Raw genomic sequence first — 20,204 nt, forward strand, 5'->3', positions numbered from 1 at the left:
TGAGTGCCTTGACAGTGGTACAGGTAAATTCTAGAGGTATTTACAAGAGCCAAAGGTGAAATTCTACCTAAGACCATCAGGGAACAATTCCTGCAGAAGCAAGATCTTTGAGAGTTGCTTTGGAGGATGGGTAGGATTTTGACTGGTGGCAATTGGGGAATGGAGTCTAGCACTAGCAGGTGTGGAGAGATAGAGGTTAGCAAGTAAAGGACCTGTTTACATAATGGCAAGGAGCCTGATTTGGATGGGGTGAGTAGGATGCAAAAGAGCAGGGAGGCCAGGAAGTCTGGATTGGAATCTGAGGGGCCTACGTTTGAGCTGTTTGGCAGGTGGAAGCCATGAGAGGTGTCTAAGCAAGGAACGGGCTGGAGTAGAACTCCAAGAATAAAATAAAATGTTACTACCTAGCCACCAGTAATTAACTTTAGAATCCCCCTCTTCCTGGGAGAGATGCAGGGAGAAACATCTTGTTTTCATTCAGAGGAAATGCTCCCTCATTGCTGGCTGAGGACCACTCCCCGCCACAAGTCAGACTGCAGGGAGCTCACCTAACCCCGGCACTCATCTAGTAGGCTGCTGTTCTGAGAAAACCGACCTTTCATGACAACCAGGACCAAGCAGTATAAGCAATCACACCTAAAGGGTACGATTTATGAATGGACGGGGCACTCTAACCCAGCAACCACAAGAGTGGGTGGCCCGGCCCACGTCAGGCAGATCCTGCTGTTCCACCCAACAATCAATTTTCCTTGCTCCAATAACTCTGTGGTCTCAACAGCAGGATGTTGGAATCTGCAGTCTGGACGGGGCCCCTTTCCCTAAGAGGGCGAGCTCATACACAAATAGGGACCGTTGTTTCAAAAGGCTGACAGTGCTTCCAAGGGCAGAACCATCCCACCCGTCCAATTCACCCTTTTGTTTTGTGCAGATGGCTTTAGAAAAGGTCATTTGCTTCTTAGGGTGTGAGAGCTCATTAAAACACTTAAACAGCAGAGAGAAAAAGAGCCAAGGTATTTCGTAATACCTATTATCTAAAGGGCAGATGGAGCCTTCAGTAACTTTTCCCTTTCTAAAAGAATGATTGCAACTTGTATCATTTCCTTCAGAGTAAGTTTCCAAAGGTTTTATCACAGGAAAAACAAGCAAACAACACGACTCTGATAATGTGATAATGTTCATCTGGGTTTCTCACCCATCCATCCATCTCTCCACTTAAATGTTTAATGGATACTAGCACGTGCCAGTCTCTGTGCAAGCTGCAAAGAATACACTGGTGAACAAGATAGATAAGGACCCGGCTCTCATAGAGCTTAGAGTAGTGTGTGTGGCAGCAGGGAACACAGACTTTAATCCAGAACCACAAAGAAATTTAAATAGTTATAGTGGCCTGTGCAAAAAAGAAAGGTACATGGTGCAGAGAGTCCTTTTCATTCAGATCACATCAGCTCAGGAGGGTCTGATCCAGACAGCAAAGTCACAAAAGGCTTCCCTGAAGAAATGGATGGAGTATGATCAGGATTAACTCAGCAGAGAGAAGAACAGAACACTGTGGACAGAGGAAAGGGAGGATGTGCAAAGGCCCTGTGGCTGAGCAAATGTGAAGTACAGGAGGGACTAGAAGAAGAGCAGCAGCATATGTGCTGCACAGAGAAGGAGGGGAACCCTGGTAGGGATGAGAGGTGGGCAGGAATCAGGATTTTGTCTTTCCCCAGAAGCACCTGGAAATCAAGTATTTCGCAGAAGGTGGCAAGATCAGGGTGCATTTGGAAAGCTCTCTTGTAGCCAAGTGGAGAAGCGATTAGAAGGCCAGGAGGAAGGGTGGAACATAGGGAGGGGGCTATCACAGAGGTACAGGCAGAGATGAGGCCAGTTTAGACAGCAAGGCAGAAGCGGGACACAAGCATTTTTGTCTTTTTAAAATAGAATCACAAGGGTCCTGCAAGTCTGCTGTCAAGAAATACAGCCTAGGAACTTGAACACGGGTGATATGTTCATCTTTCAGGTCCACAGATGCGGGGAGGCTGACCTGGGGACTGAGCCTAGATGTCCCCTCACCTAGCCTGGTGCTTGTTTCATCACGTGTTATTCTCAAGTTTTAACCCTGTTCATAGACAGAAAGTCGGGAAGTCAGACCTAATGGAACTGTTTCATATATATATTTGAGCTTCGGGAATTCAGTGACACAGGGTCCAAAAGAAAGAGAGAAATCGTAACTGGGGAGTCTGGCGATTATCCTGTCCCTGTGCTCAGCGAGTCTGTACCTTGGATGGTGTCCCCAGGGGCCTCATTCTCTCTGGCCTCTGGTACTGTGAGCACTTTGGTGCCGAGCGAGCCCACTCTTGGAAGATAACTGTTTTCATTACCTCAGAAGGCACTGCAACGACTTCAACCAAAGAAATAGTCATCAGTTTTAATGCTGGAGGAAAAACTGCATAAATTTGGTTTCTGAGAGGTGGTTTGTCTTAACATTCCATGGGTGACTGTCAAGGGTGATTCTGATTTTATGCTAATTTCACCTTAAGTGAGTTTATTATAACCTAATCCTTTCAAAAGATGAGACTTTACTATTATTACCATGATAGCCACTTTGTAAATGACAAACTGAGGCTTGGAGAGAAAATTGATAGGAAAGCGTTCTGCAAACTGCCAAACACCACATGAGTGCAATCATCACAGCGAATGGTTCTGAGCACACGTCGGCCTGCTGATCCCACATCTCCATGCCTGGAAAGGTGCGAGGGGCCTGCTCGGCTCTCAGGAAAGGACAACTTGTGGAAGTGAATCTTATGTCTGTGCCTTGTTCACAAGGGGTCTTGAAAATCTCAGTCTAGCTGATGTGTAAACAACCCGAGGAAGCCCTCTAAAAAGCGTTCTTCTCAGAGGCTTGGCAAATGGAGCAAAACTGAGGGTCATTACATCGCTCTGCAGAGCAGATCTGGCTGGGTCAAGGGGAAGGCAGGCAAAACTGGTAGGCTGAGCAGAAGGCAAGTTCCAGCCTTCCAGGGACCAAACAATGGCCGCAAACACATCCCGTTAGCTGGGGAATTAGGGCTGAGCTACCAAGTAACAGACTAGTCGCTCTATTAATAGTAATAACTACAATCATAATCACCTACATTCTGAAGACAGCAAAACAAAGTCTGTAAGAGCACTTGCTTTGGAGTCAGAAGCACTTAAGCTTGCGACACAGTTCTACTGCTTACTAGCTGTGCGACCTTAGGCAAGTGACACTGTTTTTCCAAACTGTGGTTCCTCCGTTGTAAAATGGGGGCTTTCAACAGTATCTAACGGCAGGGTTACTGTGAGAAGTGACGCTCTCAACAGTGTCTGGTATTTAGGAAGCACTAAAAATCATAGCTGCCATTATTAGTTATTATTTGGATAGCCCTTTGCAACTTACAAAGCATCTTTACCTGTATTATCCCATTTCTTCCTCACAGTCGATGCCAGGACAAAGGCAGGCACTGCCGGCCTACTGTAATACTTTTTCCCATGGGTCCCAGGCCCCAAGAATCCTTCTCAACACTGTACTCCTCGCAGCCCTTACTAGTCAACTAAGGCTGGCCAGAGGACAGGACAGGACCCATCAGCCACACCTGCCTTAAGCTGGAAGAGCGAATTCCCAAGTACACCCGGCAGGTAGTGGCCCACTGGTTGATGTCTTCAGGCTGGCTTGCTGCTCACTGCTTGCAAAGGTGCCCCGAGGCACGGGGAAGCAGAGAAGCAGAAGGTGGTGGAGGGCTGCCCCCTCCTCTGGTGCTGCCCTCCCCTCATCCACAACTGCTAGGGGCCCCCTTGTGCCATGCCTCATACTCACAGGACCGGAATGCTGAGTGGCAGCTGAGATGCTGTCTCCTCTGATGGGCCACTGGGCCCAGGAATCCTTTCTCTGTTACAGCACACAATGGTCCCTGAGATCGGCTTGGGCACTTAGGGGATAGGAAGCTCCCTTCCTCCATACAGATGACTGTAGGTCTCAGAAAACTCCTCCTAGTACTGAGCTCCTTGGGCTCCTTCCTGGCCCACGAGGGAAGTCTCTGACTAGACTACGACCCTGGTCTCCTCCACCTGCCATCCTGGAACGTCTGAACTCCTTCCCCCTCTCCATTTCTCTTGAGGTGTAAGCCACAAAGGACTCTGAACTCCGAACAGTACCCCCACCTCCCCAACCCCCACCTTACTCTCGCTTTGGCATCCTCGTCCGTAAATAATGAGCTCCTAGACATACAGTGCCCCAAGCAGCATATGCGATGTACCCACAATGGCACAAAGGATGGTCTTCTCAGAACACACGACTCTGCTGTGAAAGTAGCCACTCCTGCAGAGATGAATCCAAATCCTCAGACAAGCCTTCCCTGATCTCCCGGGCTAGATCACAGTCCCTGGGGGTCCCCTTAGAGCTCCTTTGTGATTTCACATTCATTCAGGGGGCTTATTTCATTAGTCCGTCTCTCCTCAAATTGTGAGCTCCGTGAGGGTAGGAGACAGCAAATTCTGTCAACTGAGTGAACGAAGAGACATCTTTGCTTTACCTTCTCCAGATGAAGGAAGGTCATCCGTGATTAGACAGTCTAATACAGTCACAAGGATTTCATACCATAAGGGGTTCTGAGGATTAACTTTATCCTCTGACTAAATGGCTTCAGGTCAACCTAATGGCTATAAAACTACCGAGGGCTGGCTCACCAGATCCTAAGGTGGTTTGTAAAAGATGCAACAGGCTTTGAACACTTCCACCTTTCTTTCTCCTTTCATTTTCAAACTGTTTCCTTTCTGGATTCCTAACCTTTAGGTTGTGGCAGAAACTGCTGTATGTCCCCCAGCAGCTGTTCTCTTCTTCCACAGTAACAGGGATTTCCACCAGGAATATGACTGCTCAGACTAAAGATGGTGTCTCCCAGACATCCTCGCAGCTCGAGGTGGTCGAACTGGGTTCTATCCAGTGAGATGTGAGGACAGGTGTTGTGCAGCTGAAGAAATCACTGGTGTGCACCTTTCCCTTCTTCTTTATTCCTTCAATCTTGCTTCCCAGAATGCAAATGCCACCATACTGGATCACTGGATGGCGATCGAAAGCCTAGGGATGGTGAAGCTATTTGTGGGAAGAAACCTAGGTTCCTGAGGAATTTACAGAGCAGAACCATCATACCAGCCTTGGGCTGCAAATCTCCAGACTTTTTTTTTTTTTAACATTTTTTATTTTTTATTTTACAATGTTGTGTCAAATTCCAGTGTTCAGCACAATTTTTCAGTCATTCATGGACATATACACACTCATTGTCACATTTTTTTCTCTGTGATTTATCATAACATTTTGTGTGTATTTCCCTGTGCTATACAGTGTAATCTTGTTTATCTATTCTACAATTTTGAAATCCCATTCTATCCCTTCCCACTCTCTACCCCACCACCCCCCCCCGGTAACCACAAGTCTGTATTCTCTATCCATGAGTCTATTTCTGTCCTGTATTTATGCTTTGTTTTTGTTTGTTTGTTTTTGTTTTTTAGATTCCACATATGAGCGATCTCATATGGTATTTTTCTTTCTCTTTCTGGCTTACTTCACTTAGAATGACATTCTCCAGGAGCATCCATGTTGCTGCAAATGATGTTATGTTGTCGGTTTTTATGGCTGAGCAGTATTCCATTGTATAAATATACCACATCTTCTTTATCCAGTCATCTGTTGATGGACATTTAGGCTGTTTCCATGTTTTGGCTATTGTAAATAGTGCTGTTATGAACATTGGAGTGCAGGTGTCATCCTGAAGTAGATTTCCTTCTGGATACAAGCCCAGGAGTGGGATTCCTGGGTCATATGGTAAGTCTATTCCTAGTCTTTTGAGGAATCTCCACACTGTTTTCCATAGTGGCTGCACCAAACTGCATTCCCACCAGCAGTGTAGGAGGGTTCCCCTTTCTCCACAGCCTCTCCAGCATTTGTCATTTTTGGATTTTTGAATGACGGCCATTCTGACTGGTGTGAGGTGATACCTCATTGTAGTTTTGATTTGCATTTCTCTGATAATTAGTGATATTGAACATTTTTTCATGTGCTTTTTGATCATTTGTATGTCTTCCTTGGAGAGTTGCTTGTTTAGGTCTTCTGCCCATTTTTGGATTGGGTTGTTTATTTTTTTCTTATTGAGTCGTATGAGCTGCTTATATATTTTGGAGATCAAGCCTTTGTCGGTTTCACTTGCAAAAATTTTCTCCCATTCCGTAGGTTTTCTTCTTGTTTTATTTCTGATTTCCTTTGCTCTGCAGAAGCTTGTAAGTTTCATTAGGTCCCATTTGTTTATTCTTGCTTTTATTTCTTCTAGGAGAAAATTTTTGAAATGTATGTCAGATAATGTTTTGCCTATGTTTTCCTCTAGGAGGTTTATTGTATCTTGTCTTATGTTTAAGTCTTTAATCCATTTTGAGTTGATTTTTGTATATGGTGTAAGGGTGTGTTCTAGCTTCATTGTTTTACATGCTGCTGTCCAGTTTTCCCAACACCATTTGCTGAAGAGACTGTCTTTATTCCATTGTATATTCTTGCCTCCTTTGTCGAAGATGAGTTGATCAAAAGTTTGTGGGTTCATTTCTGGGCTCTCTATTCTGTTCCATTGGTCTATATGTCTGTTTTGGTACCAATACCATGCTGTCTTGATGACTGTAGCTCTATAGTATTGTCTGAAGTCTGGGAGAGTTATTCCTCCAGCCTCTTTCTTTCTCTTCAGTAATGCTTTAGCAATTCTAGGTCTTTGATGGTTCCATATAAATTTTATTATGATTTGTTCTAGTTCTGTGAAATATGTCCTGGGTAATTGGATCCAGACTTTTTAAAGTCAGAGGAAAATAAACTTTTTTTGCGTTTAAGCCATTCAGATCTAATCTTAACTGATACAAGCTTCTTCTCTTGAGGCCTGAAATCCTGAGAAGCAACTTGGTGCAGTGAAGAGGACCCTGAAGGAGAACCCAGAAGACCCAAGTTTCAGACTCCTCGCTCTGTGTTTATGAACAGTGAGACAGGAGGCAGGTCCCTTGTCTTTCTAGGTCTCCATTCTTTGACTGCAGAATGGAGTCAAAGTAACATGGTTAACGTGACATGGTTATCTATTTTTAAAAATCCTAAGGACTCTACAAAAACACTAGTAGGACTAATGAGTTCAGCAGTGTCACAGGATACAAAGTTGACCTATGAAAACCAATTGTTTCTAAATACCAGCAATGAAACATTGGAAATGGAAATAAAAAAAAATACCACTTACAATGGCATCAAAAATACTAACTACTTAAGGGATAAATTTAACAAAACTGTGCAAGACCTATTCACTGAAAACTACAAAATACTGCAGAGAGAAGCCAAAGATCTAAACAAAGAGAGAGATATATCAAATTTATGGATCAGAAGACTAGGTGTTAAAATGTCGATCATCTCAAAATTGATCTAGAGACTCAGTGCAGTGTTTGTAGAAACTGACATGCACGGGCTCTAGAAGAACAGCTAAAACAATTTAGAAAAAGAGGAGTAAAGTTGGAGAACTTAATATGTCCTAATTTCAAGGCCTGCACTAGGGCTACAGTGACCAAGGGAGGATGGTTCTTGAGTAAAGAAAGAGATGTGATCAACAGGAATGGAGAGGAGAGTCTGGATATATAAGAAGCTGGTTATGAACAAAGGTGGCTACAGAAATCCAATGTGGAAAGGATAATCTTACCAACACATGGTGTCCAAAAATTAGGTATCCATATGCCAAAAAATAAACCTCAACCCTTACTCACACCATACAAAAAACTTAGAATGGATAACAGACCTACACATAAGAGCCAAACTATAAAATTTGTAGAAGAAAGTATGTGAGCAAATTTCAGTGACCTGGGTTTAGGCAAAGGGTTCTTCTTCTTTTTTTTTTAATATTAAGAGAAGTCTTTATTCTGGGGAACCTCAGGACTTGATTAGGACTACTGCCCCTTAACCCACAAAGTGTTTTCCGTAGGGGCTGTGCCACTTTGCATTCCCACCAACAGTGCATCAGCATTCTCTTTTCTCCACAGTCTCATCAACACTTGTTATCCCCTACTGTTAACACCTTGCATTACCATGTTGCATTTGCCAAAACTAAGAAACCAGCATTAGTACACTACTGATAACTAAACTCCAGACATTGAGTCTCACCATTTTTTCTATTAATGTCCTATTTCTGTTCCAGGATTTAATACAGAGCACCACATTACAGTTAGTTGTCATATCTTCCCAGACTCCTCTGGTCTGTGACGGTTTCTCTGATTGTCCTTGTTTTTGTTTCTTTTCATGACTTCAATAATCTTGATGAGCACTGGCTAGGTATCCTGTATACTGTCCCCCAATATGTGCTTGTCTGGTGTTTTTTGTTTTGTTTTGTTTTGTTTTCACGATTTGACTTGGGTTATGAGATTTGGGGGAAAATACCACAATGATGAAATGCTCCTCAACACATCACATCCAGGGTTCATGATTTCTGTATGATGACCCTAGTGATATTCACCATTACCACCTGTATAAAGTTGTGGTTGCCAGGTTTCTCCGTGGTGAAGTTGCTGTTTTTTTCTCTCACTACTCTGATTTTTGGAAGCAAATCCCTAAGTGTAGCCCACTTTCAAGTGTGTATGTGTGTGCTGGTGGGTGGCGGGTGAGAATTAAGCTCCACTTCTTGGATGGGGGAGAATCTACATGTATTTTTTTGAATTCTACAGGTTCTTAAATGGGTCACAAGCAATGTAAAATATGGATAAACTGGAATTCATTAAAAAGCCTTTGTTCTTCAAAGGGCAAGCCATGGACTTGGAAAATACATCTGCAAAACAAGTATTTGATAAAGGACTTACATTCAGAATGCATAAAGGACTCTTAGAGCTCAACATCACTAGTCATTAGGGAAATGCAAATCAAAACCACAGGAGGTACCACTTTACACCTACCAGGATAGCCACAGTTTTTTTTAAAAACGGGAAATAACAAGTGTTGGCAAAGAAATTGGAACCCTTGTGCATTGCTGGTGGGAATGTAAAATGGTACAACCTCTGCGGAAAAGTTTGGTGGTTTCTCAAAAGCTTAAACATAGAAGTATCACATGACCCAGCAATTCCACACCTAGGTATGTCTCCAAAAGGAATGAAAGCAGGGACTCAAACAGATATCTGCACGCCAACGTTCACAGCAGCATTGTTCACAACAGTCAAAAGGTAGAAATAACTCAAGTGTCCATCAACAGACAAAGGGATAAACAAAATGTGGCACATACATACAATGGAATATTACTCAGCCATAAAAAGAATATCATTTTGAAATATGCTACAACATTGATGGACATCAAAAATACTATGCCTAGTGAAATAAGCCAGACATGGAAGGACACATATTATATGATTCCACTTATGTGAGGCATCTAGAATAGACAAACTCATAGAGACAGAAAACAGAATAGAGATCATTAGGCAGAATGGGGGAGTTACTGTTGGGAATGACGACAAAGTTCTGGGTATAGTGGTAATGGTTACACAGCATTGTGAATGTGTTTAACGCCACTGAATTATACCCTTATGAACGGTTAAAATGATAAATATCATGTATATTTTACCACAATAAAAAAATTACACCTCCTTCCTCCCTGTACCCCTACCCTGCCTCTCTCCCCAAAAGCTAATCCTTGCATTTTCAACCCTTACATATTCTAATACTCTCTTGGAGACACACTGGACGTATATTAGCATATTAAAGGCTCTGCGAAGTCTCACAAAAAAGAAAGCCGCCTAACTGCTTAATCTAGTATTTCGTAAATTTATTTGATGAGGAGTTTCCCCCACCCACCCCACCCCCTCCAGCTAGAGAATGATTAATATCCTCAGGAACTCATAGACCTCGTTTTGAAACGCTAGGCTAATAACGACGGGGTTTAAGAGGGAGAACACAACAGGGTTCCTCCCCTCTGCAATCAGTTTTCTGGATTTTTCTTTAAAGCACATAGACATGAAACAACTACAAAAGGTTTCAAGTTGACATACTGATTTGAAAGAAAGGAAATAAAGTTTATGATAATATCAGATTCTTCAAAAAGAAAGCTGCAGTCAACAGCCGAAGCATCTGCCATCCATCTGTTTACTCACCCGTCCGCTCATCCATCTATTCACTCTGCTAATAATCCTTTATTGTGCAACTACTCTTTGTTGGCCTTGGGTTAAGTGCTTCAGGGAATATCATGAAAGACGTGGTTTTTGTCTATGTTTAAGGCCCGATGTGAAATCATTTCATTCTAAAAACTGCTACTGGAACTGGGAAAATAATTTATTCTCCCAGAGTAATTGTTCTGGGAACAGTTCTGCAGAGCGCACTGGGGCTGGGATTTGAAGGATGAGTATAATGCGGGCTGGGGAAGGCACTGCAGGAGCCAAGGTGATAAGGTTGCCCAGAAATGCTCCTCTTTTGTCTTCTACTCACATGGAAGACTGCAGACTGTTTCAGAAGCCTGGCTTCTCAGAACTCTGGTTAATGGACCACCGTACATTTTCCAGATGGTCTCTCATACATAAATTTCTCCAAAAACCTTTGCTTAGCTTGAGAAACAATGGATTTGAAGTTGTGGGGGTGGGGCTCATGTTCTTTTATTCTAGAGAATTTAGTACGATTTCTCAGGATGACTGTGGGAGATAGACTGAAAAAGTGGCCCCAATCCTCCACCCCTCCCTGTGTCCATAAGCTCTGCAAGGCCATGGCTCCTCCTATCAAGAGATGGAGTCTGTCTCCCCACCTTCTCAGTCTGGACAGGCGTGGTGACTTGCTTTGGACAAAAGAAGGAGGCAGAAGTGACAATGTGCCAGTTTTGAGCCTATGCGTCTACGAGTTGCACTCTTTCACCCTGTTTTTTATTCTTCTGCCTCCTCTAAGGAAAACAAGCCTAGGCTAGTTTGCTGAAAGGATGGGAGGGCCAGCTGGAAGAGGAAATAGGTGGAGAGGCACTGATGTACTGGACCAGCTGACAGCCAGCCAACCCCCAAAGATATGACAGCCCAGCCAAGGCCCACAGAGCCGCTGAGCCCACCCATGGCTGATCAGAGATGCATGAGAGAGCGCAGCCAAGACCAGAGAAATCCCCCAACTGACTTGCAGACCCGTAAGCAATAATACATGATTGTTGTTGGAAGTCACTGAGCTATGGGGTAGTCTGTCATGCAGCACTGTTTGTGGTCACAGAGAAGCAATAAAATGACTTTAGTGAGGATTCAGAAGATTCAGTTCAGTTCTGTGTTTGCACCCAAAGGCGCCCAACAGAAACATAAATCTTGGAATCCTGTTCTCTGCCTTATTTTTGAAAGACCCCAATCACACCTGTCTTACACCGTTCAGTTCAAATACCACATCCTCAAGAAACCCTGTCTATCCCCCTCTACTTACACAGTAATCTTTTCTCCCACTGACCTCTCAATGCACTCTCTCTACCTTTCTCTTTTTTGAAGTTAGCCCTTAAGGTTAAGGTTATAAATTATAGCTATTTGTATACATGTATATCTATTAATCCCATTTCTCTCTCCTGGGTTCTAAACCAGCGCTTTCAAACTACCTGTGACGAAGAATTCCTTACTTCACTTTCATTTTGAATTCATTGCGAACCAAACCATCTGTGGTAGGCAGAATCCTAAGAATGCCTTCCAGTCACCCTCATCCTCTTACACTCCCCTCCCCTTGGGGTGTGGGCAGAACCTTGGAACATGATGAGATATTATGCCTCTGATTACCCTGTGTTACATGGCAAAAGGGGATTATCCAGCTCGACATAATCTAGTCACAAAAAGAAGAAGAGTTTTCTCCATCTGGCTGTATAAGAAGTCCAAATGATTCAAAGGGTGAGAAGAATTGGACACGGCATCGCTGGCTTTGAAGATCCAGACCCCAGGGGCCATGTGTGGGTGGCCTCTAGGAGCGGAAAGCAACCCCTGGCTGACAGCCAGCAAGGAAATGGGGAACCCAATCCTGCAAACACAAGCAACAGAATCTACTAAAAACCTGAATAAGCCTGGAAGTGAATTCTTCCCCAGACCTCCAGACACGAGCCCAGACTGGCAACAACACCTTGATTTCAGACCCTGAGCAGAGAACCCAGTTGTGTCAACTTGGACTCATGACCTAAAATAAAAGACTTTGAGCTAAATAATGTGTATTGTTTTAAGCCACTAAATTTGCACTCATTGTTACACAGCAACAGAAAACGAATACACCTCTGTGTAGTGTGGCTGATTATGTTTTCCAAAGGTGGGTGCAGCAAAATCTTATGTCCCATGTGTTCTTCTAGAACCTTCCCATAAGCCTATTAAGTGGTGAGAGCTAGGTTCCCCTCCCTTTAAAGTTGGGCAGAACTTTGTGAATCCTTCAACCAACAGAGTTTCTCAGCAGCAGAGATTCAGTGTGACATCCGAGACTAGATCATAATAAGGCCACGCACTTCCACCTTGCTCTCCTAGGACACTGGCCATTGGAACCCAGCCACCATGCACCCTGGCAGAGAAGCAAAGGCCAGCACCAACTAGCCAGCCATGTGAGTGAGCCATCCTGGAAGTGGACCCTCCGGCCCTGGCAGAGCCACCCTGTACACACTGTATGGAGCAGAGGTGAACTGTGCTGTCCAGCCCTGCTCAAATCGTAGATTTATGAGCAAATAAATGACTGCTGTTGTTTAAATCCATTAGGTGTTGGGGCAGTTTGTTAAAGAGCAATAGTAACTAGAATGTGTATACAGCTTGCGCCTGGTGTCACTCACCACGAGTTCGACAACATGTGAACTCATCTATATCTATGCAATAAAACGTGTCCATTGAGCAGGCACTGGCTGTCAAGGCAATGTCTGATTGCCATAAAAGTTTCTAAATCTTTATCTTCAATTTCTATGTTTATCTCACCGTGAACTGGCACCATTCTTCAGTCAACACTCAGGGCCGCCTGGCTATAGAAGATCTCTGGGCCACGCCCAAGCTTATTCATCTCTGTGTCATCCCAAATGCCTAGTAAAATTCTTGGAAATAGAAGGGGTTTGGTAGATCTTTATGGAGGGAATAGAACATTCAAAGAAAGCTGAGGCTGGAAGCTCAACTCACTCATTCTATTTATTTATTTATTTATTATTTTTTATTGATATGTGTAGTCAATTTATAATGTTAGTTTCAGGTATACAGCAAAGTGATTCAGTTATACATATACATATATATGTGTGTGTATACACACACAGACACACACACGTTCTTTTCCATTACAGCTCATTACAGGAAACTGAACATAGTTCCCTGTGCTATACAGTAGATCCTTGTTTTATTTGTTTTATATATAGTAATGTATATCTATTAATCCCAAACTCCTAATCTATCCCCTCTAATTTACCACCTCCACCCCCTGCCCCAGGTAACCAGTTTGTTTTCTATGTCCATGAATCTATTTCTGGTTTGTAAATAAAATTTGTACCTTTTCTTTCTTTCTTTTTTTAAGATTCCACATATAAATGACATATGACATTTGTCTTTCTCTGTCTGACTTACTTCACTTAATATGATCATCTCTAGGTCCATCCATGTTGCTGCAAATGGCATTATTTCATTCTGTTTCATGGCTGTCAACTCACTCATATTATAGATGGCAATGTGGTGATCCAGAGTGATGAAGGGATACATTCAGGGTCATGGGAGGAGCAAGTGGCAGGGCCATGATAAAGGCAAAGAATTCCTGAAACCTTCTAATCTAGGCTTTACCAACCCAACTGCCTACGTGTGAAGACGGCTGGCAGGTGTAAGAGGAAGGAGGCTGCTGAAAAGGTAAGCGTATGCCTGCCCATGTAAAGGTGGGGACAGTGGCCACCCAGCCCCGAGTGACTGTTGCCAAGTGAAGGCCCGTGAAAACAGATGTTCAGTTTTTAAAAGAAAATCTGGAAAATTCAGGTATCTAGGGACTCCTTCTTGATTTTTAACATATTATCTGCATAAACAAATATGTTTGCATGCTAGATTTGGTCCAGCGGGTCACCAATTTTGCAATTCCTGAGCACTTCTAATTTACAAGTACAGAAGCTGAGGTCCTGAGAGGTTGCAGAGTTAACTAAGAATACATAGGAAGAAACAGCAAGGCCATTTTCTCACCTGTCCAGGAACTTGGTCATGATGATGATGAGTATTATCAGCATTTACTGAACCCCTGCTATGGGCACGGCACTACGCCAGGCACTTACACCCCCAACCTCATTTAATCCTTGCGACAGTCCTAGACAGAAGGCACAAATATTTCCCCTTTTTACAGATTCAGCAAGTGGCTCAAAGAAGCTAAGTAACTCACCAAGATCATAGCATAAATAAGCAGTGGGTCTTCATTCCTAACCACACTTCTCCCACCTCGCACCGTTTCACTGACCCCTAAGCCTCCCGCCTATCGAAGCCCCAGCTTCAGTTTTACCTGGAAGAGATGCAAAATCCATTTGTTAACATTTCTCTATCATTCCAACCCAGGAGAGGCCATCTAAGGCTGGCCTGTTTCCTATCCCCCAGAGTCTGAGTGACAGCCTGTGCATAGCTCAGCCTTCCCAGGTGCTGACTCTCAAGAGGAGCAAGGTGCGTCTGCAGCTGTGCAGTGAAAGCAGCAGTTTGTGCCTTAGGGTGAGGATGCCCCAGGTTCTTTGCTAAATATAAAGGAAGCATAGGACTGGGGATGTGGGAGGGGCCTAAGAGAAATCATTTAGACCTGGCATTTCCAAACTATGGTTCAACGGATCCCTTGGAGATGCTGCAGCTGGGAGCTGGAGGCAGGTGAGTCCTGGCAAGAGGGGCTCTGATTTCTTCTTTGTCCTACATTCATTAGGCTTCCAAGTAAGATTATATGACAAGTGCTCTACCACTGGAAAACAAGTTTGAAAACCATTGATCTAAGCCAACCCTTTCACTGCATTTTTAAAAAGACAAACCCTATAATTTGATTTGCAATTATAAAAATAATAAAGGCCCATGGTGAAGGACTCAAAAAGTCAAAAGGGTATACAATGAAACATAAAAATCTCTTCCCACTCCCAACTCCCAGACCCACTCCCTAGAGATAAGCACTATTAACAATTTATTGAGTATTCCTTCCAGAATTTTTTATAAGGAAACTGAGCAACTGAGCTTGGCTTGTCTGAGATTATCCAGCCAGGGCTATTTATTGGACGTTACGCTCCTGGCATTTCTCTCTTCCTCTGAAAATTGCAAAAGTCTTAAATGTTTCCCCAGATTGCAGACTCTCTCCTCAATCCACCTGCAGCTTCAGAAACCATACATTATGCATCTTCTGGCCTTACTCACTGAACAGGAAAATTTCATGTCTTTTTCATGTGACCATATTTCCCCACGGTCTTTGCTTTACATGGTGGAGAAATAACCAGAATCACGTTTTCAGCTGGCCAGTATTCAGGCCAGGAGCAGCAGATGTAAAAGTGTATGTTCAGCAAGCTGTGGGGGCCGCTGGACAGGAATTCTGGCTGAACCAAAGTCCTGGAAGGGACAACACCTCCATATCCTTGGCCCTAAGAGAGCCTCCAACAGCTCTGGTTCCTCTCTGGGTGCAAAGCCGACCTTTCCACTGGTCTCCCAGCCCTCAGGCAGCTGCCCCCAATTCCTAACTTTCCTGTCTGCTTCCTGTGCCTTCATGGTTCTCTTGGCATTCCCCCTCTGGGTCCCTTCTTTTCTCTGCCTCCCATCCTGGACCCATCTTCAGGCTGAGCCCATTTCCTTTCTGGTAGTAAAGAGCCCATTAGAAGACAGAGCACCCAGACCCTCTTTCTCTCCTCGAGAAGACCCAGAGGGCCAACATTTATTGGGCTTCCTATATGACAGTCTATGCTAGGCAATTTACAGGCCTTAGTCTCACAACAAGCCTGGAAGGTGGCACTACTATTGTCATCCCATTACAGATGAGGAAATTGAGTAGGAAGTGGTAGCTGGCACAAGAACACAGAGCTGGTTAAGCCAAGGCTCAGGATGGACTTCTTCAAGCTCCTAAAGCTGGGAGTTGCCTCTGACCCAAGGCCTCTGATGTCACATCTGCCGATTACAATGCCTACAGCTTGTTCCCAAAGGAGACAAAACAACCCAGCAGACTATCAGCAAATTCCGCCTCCCTGTTATCCAACAACCTAGCTCCTTCTCAAGACTCTTGAAGTGGAGTCTGAGCATGAGAAGGCCACAGATCGGTGAAGAAACTGATCCACGTTACTTGTCAGCAGAGGTGCAGATGCTCTGCTGTTGCCTTGGTTACATGCCTGGAGCTTAAGCCACTACCGATCACTCCCCATTTACCTTCATTAATCAGACTGGCGTGGCTCCCCCTAGAAGGGTCTCCACCTTCCCTGTGCCCCTGGATAAGTAGGGAGGTTGGGAAGCCCTTCCTGGCTGAAGTCCTGTGGGCAGGCAGCCCTGGAGGCCAGTGTGGTTAGGAAGAGGGGCCACAGGGAACCAGGGTGGGAAAAGAGAGGCTCATTATCAAGGGCATTTGCTTGAGAGGAAATTTCAACTATCACTCAGAAGGCAGAAACATGCTGCCGGGCAGGGCCTAATTATAAGTTGTATTATTTGGGCTATTCAAAAGGAAGGCGTGAGACCTGAGAAAATAGCTGTCTCAGATGTGAAGGGCCCAATTTCATGTTTTATGCTTTAAAAAATCACACGAGAAGGAGGCCGAGTGGGTGGGGAAGCCCATCCATCTCCACGCCGTGGAGGGCTTGTTCTCTAAGAACACACTCTGTCCACTGCCCTGACTGTGCCGGGGACGCTACCTGAGTTGTCTTCCACTCAATTCTTCCCTCTCTTGGTGTGTATTTTAGTTTCCTAAAGGGCGTCACGGAAGACCAGACCTGTGGCATTTACTGGGTCATTGTCTGAAATATGTCAGGGCTCGAAGAACACAAACATATAGACATATTAACTTCAGCTTCCTATGGACACATACAACAGACACACAGACACATCCACACACATCCCTGGACTTGGAAAGCTCAAATGCAGCAAAATCACCCAGAGAAGCCCATGACTCCATTGCTAAACCCCACCCTATTCACTATCTACGTACAGCCCCACCCTCATTTACAGGGTTTAGGTATTTGTCCAGGCTACTGTTCCTCCAATCAAATCACTAGTGCAAGTTCACCTTCTCTCTCTCTCTCTCTTTAAGACACAGAGTGAGCAACATAAGCTGCTGCCAGCAGCTTAATCCCAACTGGCCACTTGATGTCCCAGGAGCTGTAATTTCACACGTGACCCTGGGCACGGTGCTTAATGACCAGACCTTAATTTCTTCCTCTGAAAAGGAGGGGAGCATAACAGCTGCCCAGGCTACTTCATCAGCAGCTGGAGGCTCAAAGGAGACTGCAGACATGAAAGCATTTTGCGACTACGAAGGGCCAGGCACGTGGAAGCTGTCAGCACCATCTTCTGAACTGGGTCACCCATGAAACCAGTGGTCTCACGCTGTTCAGCAGAGGATGTGGAAATCACTCTGCCCGTCAGCTTCTTGTCCGTAAAAAGTCTGCTGAGTCTGCGGGTCCAGGCCATCTCTGGCCTGGCCCTGCCCGTGTTCTTGGGCAGAATGAAGCTGAGCTCGGTCAGCTCTATGACTGGTTATCCAGTCCCACAACTAGACTGCAGCTCAATAAAAGTCTGGCATGAGGAATACATACTATCCTGTTCCAACTTCAGGATTCACCATGGGAAATAGACAGATGAATGGATGAAGGCCAAAAGATATGAAACACAAGTTCTGTGAGGCAGTAGAGTTTCTGAAAGCTCCAGTTTTGAACCAGATTGTTGACAAGAGCATCCCAGATCAAGTGGAGGCATATATGGATGTGTCAAGTATGTTCTGAAAGTTAGGATCACTTGATTCCCACCAGGAGTCTCAGCCAAGCCACCTGGATCTGGGGATCAATTTGGCCTTTGGCAGGAGAAAGAGTAGGATCGCTGGGCCTGATTTGGGACTTAGCATCCTCACGTTGGTCAGACGCTGGGGCTTTGTAGCTTCAGTGCCCAGACCCTTCTTCTTCCTTCAGACAAGGGCCCACCTTCACCTGGGTATCCTCCTTGGTATCTGCCCCACAGCCCAGTTCTCTCTGCCCTCTGCCAGTCCAGCCCTGACTCCCTAACCATGATCCCAGACTCTCTAATGCACAGGTCCTGTCTGCCTGGACTATGTCAGGCTCCCCACCTCCTCAGCACCGTTCTCCCTCCACCAGCCTACATCCACCACTGTCAGAGGCCTGGAGGCGGCCTGGCGTGGGCTGTGTAGCCTGTTGAGTTGCTGGTCCCGGCCACATCCAGCTTGGCCCTGCCCCAGTTCTCACAGCGTCACATTTCTGTCCTGGATGCCGGGCGCTTTTGGTGCCCTTCCACCTCCACCCAGAGGAGGACGCACATTCTGATGGACCACATGGCTCTGGCACATTACAGATCCTGCTCTCGGACCACCAGAGGGATCAATAGGCTTGTTGGCTGTTTTAAAATTATATATTCCCAGAATCCAGTAAAAGAGCTAACACTGTTGGGATGGAGGGTAAAAGTTCCCGTAAAGGAATAGTAATAGCTCACATTTATTGAGCTTAATAGTTTTTGAGCCCCTGCTTAAAAACCTTCAATGGCTTCTCATTTCTCTTATGATGAAACCAAACTCCTTAACAGCCTGACAAGGCTCTACATGGCCTCGCCTCTGCCTACCTCTCCAGCCCCTCCTACACACGCTCCCCTGGGTCTCAGAGCTCCAGTCAGTTTCCTAAGTTTCTCAAAGGCACCTCCCTTTTCCCTACTATGGGGCCTTTGCACCTGCTATTTCCTCAAGGACACAGGTCACACTCTGTTCCTACTCCAAGTTAATGTCACATTTCAGCTCAGATGCTGTTTTCTCCAGGGAGTCTTCCCAACTTCTCAGTCTAGGCTTCTGGCAAACACAGCATGGTCCTACCCTTCAGAGCACTATGTTAGTAAGGAGACCTTCATTTAGGGTGATTATTTAACTAATGCATATCTATAAGCTCCAGAAGGGCAGGGGCAGTGTCTGTTGTTTTACCATAACACCTGGCTTGCTAACACCTAGCACAGTAGCAGACACACCGAGGTGCTCAATAAATGTTAGTGGGATAAACAGAATGAGTAGACAGATGGTGGGTGCATACTACGTGCTGGTCTCTGGAATAATTCCCTCTCAATGCTTCATCTCGTTTTATCCCCAAGAGGTGGGTACACTTATTAGCTCCCATTTGCAGACAGTAGCTAGGATTTTACAAGGGTTTAGTAACTTGCCCGAGGCCAAAGATGTAGCAAGTGGTTAGCCCAGGTCTGTCTGACTCCAAGGCTTGTACTGTACTATTTGCTCTGAACGATCTGATCCCCAGCTGGGCAGAGAGGACACCTCAAACATTTATTTGCTCTCTTTGTTCCAGAGTACAAACTCTGCCAGTGGGGTGAACACAGAGGGAGGGAGAGTTTTCTTCTCCCCACATGCCTGCATCTGAGTTACAAAAAGATGAGAGCACCTCAAATTCTTTATATTTTCCCAAATGAATTTTAGCCAAGTCTCCTAGGAACCTCTCAATAATTCCATCTCTCTCCTGATTTCCCTCTCCCCTCAGGATGCTCTTGAAACCTAGGCCAGAATGTAACTCGTGAGCAAGAAATAAATCTCTGTGGGATTACTACACTGATGTTTCAGGGTTGACCTGTTATATTCCCTGACCCTACCAGTATGAATGCATGTCTAAAATCACACACCAGTATGGTTCCTTGAATAGATTTTCCTAAATGGAACTTAATAGTCTTTTGCCACCTTTATGAACTTAAGGATGTCCTAAATTGCTACTGGAATGTGCAAGCTGTTGGTCCAAACTTTTCTGCTCTATTGTCTCTTCCCCTGAGATGCTGTCAGCTGGTACTCCCCAATTCTAATCTGATGTTTAGTCTGAAAGTGAAGCCATCTCTCTTGTAAGCAGTAAAGTGCTTGGATCTTGCTTGATGAATCTCCTCAGCCTCTCGAGGGTTGTAACCTTGTACGTGGGCTAGTAGGAGTCTGAGGCTCCAGAAGTGGGGTGGCCCTGTGACACTGTAGTGTTCAGTGGACTGCTACGTCAATGGACGGTACTGTTCCCAGCATCTGAAATGCCTTGTGGGTGAACTCCCCAAGAGAAGGAAGCTGTTTCCTG

General features: G+C 44.8%; 1 protein-coding gene across 1 annotated transcript in view; it reads right to left on the minus strand.

Moving 5' to 3' along the window:
- Positions 1–20,204, minus strand: part of GALNT10 (polypeptide N-acetylgalactosaminyltransferase 10) — a 207,706-nt gene that overhangs the window by 122,197 nt on the left and 65,305 nt on the right. The window lies entirely within an intron of this gene.

Source organism: Vicugna pacos, chromosome 3 (genome assembly GCF_048564905.1).
Source record: "Vicugna pacos chromosome 3, VicPac4, whole genome shotgun sequence".
Lineage (NCBI taxonomy): Eukaryota > Metazoa > Chordata > Mammalia > Artiodactyla > Camelidae > Vicugna > Vicugna pacos.